Source organism: Lontra canadensis, unplaced genomic scaffold (assembly GCF_010015895.1).
Source record: "Lontra canadensis isolate GAN:19392208 unplaced genomic scaffold, GSC_riverotter_1.0 scaffold4, whole genome shotgun sequence".
NCBI classification, from domain to species: Eukaryota; Metazoa; Chordata; class Mammalia; order Carnivora; family Mustelidae; genus Lontra; species Lontra canadensis.
In genome coordinates, this window is record NW_022630998.1 from 37,089,867 (window position 1) to 37,095,711 (window position 5,845).

Consider the following 5,845-nt stretch of genomic DNA (forward strand, 5'->3'; position numbering starts at 1 on the left):
AAATTTTTACTTAAGTCTCTAATAACTATCCAAATAGAATCCAAGCTTAAACTTACAAAAACTGTTTAAGTCTACTGAAGTCTCCTCAGCTTAGATAGAGAGAGGAAAATTTAAATTTCTTAATGACATAGGAAGAATATTCATTAATGGTATTTTGTAAAACCTACACCTTAGAAAACTACCAGACGAATCAAACATACATCTATTTTAATGTCACTGTCTTGTACCAGGGGTGAAGTGGGACAGGAGCAGGGTCCTGAGAACAGGTTGTAGAATTTTTTTTTTGTCTCTTGGGAAATCATGGAACTCATGTAAAAATTTTTTGCTGATCTTACGTTTCAGTGTCAGCCTCAGCATCTACATAAAGATGTAGTAATCAAGGCCAGTATGAGACTATTTGGAAGACTAGAGTAAATATTTTTGTAAATGCCTGTGTTCTACCTGTGAAATGTACTTTGCTGGTTTTAAAGTTTATGATACTGAGAGCCAAGTGGCACCACTTCTCTCCCCTTCTTCTCTGGAACTCATTTTTCTTCCTCTTTTCCCCCTACCCCCTTCAAATTACTTTATTCTCCAGAAACAACTATGACCAAACTCCTCTTCTTAAAAATAAGTAACTGTTGAGGGCCCCTGGGTGGCTCAGTCAGTTTAGTGTCTGACTCTTGGTTTCAGCTCAGGTCATGATCTCAGGGTCATGAAATCGGGCCTCACATGTGGGGCTCTGTGCTCAGTGAAGAGTCTGCTTAAGATTCTCTCCCACTGCCTCTCTCCACCCCAAAATAAGTAAATCTAAAAAAAATAATAATAATAAATAAGTAACTGTTGGATAGAGTTAAGTTCTGCAGAAGACACTTAAAGTTTGATTGTGTTTGTGTCTGTGACAAGCTAAGTCATTTTGATCGCTGGGAGCCTCAGTTTTTCTGGTCTTGAAAGTGAGTACTTGGATGCCTACCCTGGCTTCCTCACACATTCGTGTGTGTGTGTGAGAGAGAGAGAGAGACAATCAATTAAAATAGTGTGTGAACTGATTTGAAAATGAAGACAAACTGTTAACAATAAATACCAGAGCTCAGTCTCATCACAGGGCAGACAGAGATCCAGCCCCATTGTGAGACCTAACCATTTACTTCTTCTGCAAAACCTTTGAAATATAAAAGAAGTCACAGTTACAGGAACAACTTCTGTAAATGAAGCTGGATTCAAAGAAATCCCTGTTACCACATCTCGAGTTCATTTTAAGCCAACAGGATCAGCGCATCGATCCAGTGGCTTGGATCAATTTTTTCTACCTTCTAGGCTTCAGTACACAAGGTCCTGCTGTAATCTTGTTTTTTATGCTGTTGGCCATCAGAATAAATGTAAAGGCTGAAAAATAAATACTGATCTCCTGTCCAGTGTCTTGCCTCCTGGTGAGAAATGATTCTATCCCTGAAAAGTTTCCAGTTGTTAATCACTTTCATGCCATATTCCAATGAAACATGGCTTCACAAAGACACGGCAGTGCCTTCTTGTCCCCATTGACACATTTCCTGGGATTCAATTCAACATTTCAGGGAGCTTGTCAGGTCATCTCTTTTGCCTTGGGAATCATGCAGTTTCCTTACATGTCTCTGAACCTCCTTGAGACCTGATTTTTCCACTAAAACCTTTCTGTATGATTTTTTTTCTGGTCTAGAAAATGTTCTGTAGTCTGTGTTTTATAATCATTATTTGCATAGTATTTATTGAATCTAGGTTCTAAATTACTTGGCAATAAGACCAGGACCTTAAAGTTTGTATGTTGTATTAGATATTAATAATGAAAAAGCTACTAAAATAGATCTACATTATGTGAACAATGTACTATAACATTATAATATTTAAAGATGAACGTTGCTGCTATTTTTAATGTTTTGGTTGTTCTAAGTTATATGTATATATGTATGTATGTATACATATATGTATATGTATACATACATACACACATACACAAATAAAATGTTTAAATTTACAGTTAAATTTGAAGATTTCTCTTGCCTTCCAGAATGTGAATATTATACAGACATACATATTTTGACAAATTTCATGGAAACAAAAATGACAATCTTCTTGGCGAATAGAAAGTGGATGTACTATATGTATGTTTTTGTTGTGTGTGTGGTTGTTTTTTTTTTTTTTTACCATTTTTGAAAAACATAGTTCCCATTATAAGAGTTTTAAATAGATTGATGTTAAATTTTGGTGTTACACTGCTAGCAGATGTTAAATCTCTATGATTGTAAAATAAAATATGCTCTAAAAACCAAACCCCTGGAATTTGTGATGTTTCCTTTCTCTGGTAATACTGGTTCCCCACAAAGACTTTCCGTTTATGACACTCACCCAGTATTTGAAAAGCACAGGTGATTTCACTTCAGAGTTAAAGAGTTTGTTGTGTGTGTTATCCACAAAATATGGGCACCCGGACCTGAATTGTTCAATTTGAAGGAATCTTTCAGAATCTCTGTCTTCATTCTCCTCCAGATTGACTCCTAAGATGAATTATCAAGACAAGTATTCCTTTGTGCTGGATTACTTTGTGGAAGTTATAGAGCAGGGAGATGGAGCTCTTCATATCCGGTCCCTTGGTCCCTGGAGAATCAAGGCTTTTTCTCTCCCACGCCAGGACTCCTGCCTCAGGGTGAGCCCCTTGACTGGGATGCCTCCAGGGCCCTCAAGTTTGGTCGGTGGCTCATTTCCTGCTCTGCCAAGCTAAGGACCATTTCACGTGACTGATCTCCATGCCTCCCACCCACTCGGAAAATGCCCCTGACCAGTTTTCCTCTGTCATCCTGTATAAAGCCATAATTGTCACCAGTCTCCCAAGATGGCAAGGAGTATGCATGTCACATCCACAAATCACAATCTGCCTCAAGGAATAAGGCCATGTTGGGAATCTTTGACATAGTAAAAATTAACATCTACTCTTAACCTCTGGCTAATTCTCTGGCCAAACTGCACAACGATGCGAATCCACAGTAATCTCGTGGAAGGACTTGGACTTTTTCTGATAGTGGTTGGGTTGGGGTTATTCAGCATCATATTGAAGACACTTAGGCTCTATTCCTAGGAGTCAGTTCTATGTGTTTTTTATTCCCTTTGGGATCTACAAATCTACATAGGAACTAGAACACGTGACTTCTCATTTCATGAAACTGATTATGGGGAAACCCTGGCAGAGAGAGCAGATGATTGCCAATTTATTCCCACTATTGGAAAGATATTCCTGGGAAAATGCATAGCAAACAGCTTGAACTTTGCTTCAAAGACAAATGATCAGTGTCTTCACACACATGGGTGTGTTGACTCTTCACTTGGCCTCAGGTGTGGCCTTCACGAAGAGCAGCAAAGTCCTTCCTGGGAGCATGGGATTGGATCATGGAAAAGACAAACAACCAGACCACAAAATTTGTGGTCCCTGACTTGAGTGAATTTATTTTACTTTTTTGTTTTCATTGTTACAGAATAAAAGAAATGTAAGCAGAGATCATTTATAGTCATAATTCTAACATCCTGACAAAACCATTATAGTTCTCTGAATGCTCCTTTTTTAATACATTTATTTAAATTTAGTTAATTAACATGTAGTGTATTATTAGTTTCAGAAGTAGAGTTCAGTGTTTCATCCGTCTTACATAACACTCAGTGCTCATAACATCACATGCTCTCCTTCATACTATTCACCTAGGTACCCCATCCCCCTCCCCAACTCCCCTCCAGCAACCCTCAGTTTGTTTCCTAGAGTTAAGCATCTCTATTGGTTTGTCTCCCTCTCTGACTTTGTCTTGTTTTATTTTTCCCTCCCTTCCCCTTTGCTCCACTGTTTTGTTTCTTAAATTCCACATATGAATGAAATCATATGATAATTGTCTTTCTCTGATTGACTTATTTTGCTTAGAATAATACCCTTAAGTTCCATCCATATCACTGCAAATGGCAAGATTTCATATTTTTTGATGGACCACACCTTCTTTTTTTTTTAATTAACATATAATGTACTATTTGCCCCACGGGTACAGGTATGTGAATCGCCAGGTTTACATTCACAACACTCACCATAGCACATACCCTCCCCAATGTCCATAACCCAACCACCCTCCATACCACCCTCCCCCCAGCAACCCTCAGTTTGTTTTGTGAGATTAAGAGTCTCTTATGGTTTGTCTCCCTCCTGATCCCATCTTCTTTCATTTATACTTTCCTATCCCCCAGACCCCCTACATTGCCTCTCAACTTCCTCATATCAGGGAGATCATATGATAATTGTCTTTCTCTGATTGACTTATTTTGCTAAGCCTAATACCCTCTAGTTCCATCCATGTCATCGCAAATGGCAAGATTTCATTTCTTTTGATGGCTGCATAGTATTCCATTGTATATATACACCACATCTTCTTTATCCATTCATCTGTTGATGGACATCTAGATTCTTTCCATAGTTTGGCTATTGTGGACATTGCTACTATAAACATTCGGGTGCACATGCCCCTTCGGATCACTACATTTGTATCTTTAGGGTAAATACCCAGTAGTGCAAATGTTGGGTCGTAGGGTAGCCCTATGTTCAACTTTTTGAGGAACCTCCATACTGTTTTCCAGAGTGGTTGCACCAGTTTGCATTCCCACTAACAGTGTAGGAGGGTTCCCCTTTCTCTGCATCCTCACCAGCATCTGTCATCCCCTGACTTGTCAATTTTAGCCATTCTGACTGGTGTGAGATGGTATCTCATTGTGGTTTTGATTTGTATTTTCCTGATGCCGAGTGATGTGGAACACTTTTTCATGTGTCTGTTGGCCATCTGGTTGTCTTCTATGCAGAAGTGTCTGTTCATGTCCTCTGCCCATTTCTTTATTGGATTATTTGTTCCTTGGGTGTTGCGTTTGATAAGTTCTTTATAGATTTTGGATACTAGCTCTTTATCTGATATGTCCTTTACAAATATCTTCTTCTGTCGGCTGTCTTTTGGTTTTGTTAACTGTTTCCTTTGCTGTGCAAAAGCTTTTGATCTTGATGAAGTCCCAATAGTTCACTTTTGCCCTTGCTTCCCTTGCCTTTGGTGATGTTCCTAGGAATAAGTTGCTGCGGCTGAGGTCAAAGAGGTTGCTGCCTGTGTTCTCCTTAAGGATTTTGATGGATTCCTTTCTCACATTGAGGTCCTTCATCCATTTTGAGTCTATTTTGGTGTGTGGTGTCAGGAAATGGTCCAGTTTCATTTTTCTGCATGTGGCTGTCCAGTTTTCCCAACACCATTTGTTGAAGAGACTGTCTTTTTTCCATTGGACATTCTTTCCTGCTTTGTCGAAGATTAGTTGACCATAGAGTTGAGGGTCTATTTCTGGGCTCTCTATTCTGTTCCATTGATCAATGTGTCTGTTTTTGTGCCAGTACCATACTATCTTGATGATGACAGCTTTGTAATAGAGCTTGAAGTCTGGAATTGTGATGCCACCGACTTTGGCTTTCTTTTTCAACATTCCTCTGGCTATTTGAGGTCTTTTCTGGTTCCATATAAATTTTAGGACTATTTGTTCCATTTCTTTGAAAAAAATGGATGAGATTTTGATAAGGATGGCATAAAACATGTAGATTGCTTTAGTTGGCATAGACAGTTTCACAATATTTGTTCTTCCAATCCATGAGCATGGAACATTTTTCCATTTCTTTGTGTCTTCCTCAATTTCTTTCATGAGTACTTTATAGTTTTATGAGTACAGATTCTTTGCCTCTTTGGTTAGGTTTATTCCTAGGTATCTTATGGTTTTGAGTGCAATTGTAAATGGGATTGACTCCTTAATCTCTCTTTCTTCTGTCTTGTTGTTGGTGTAT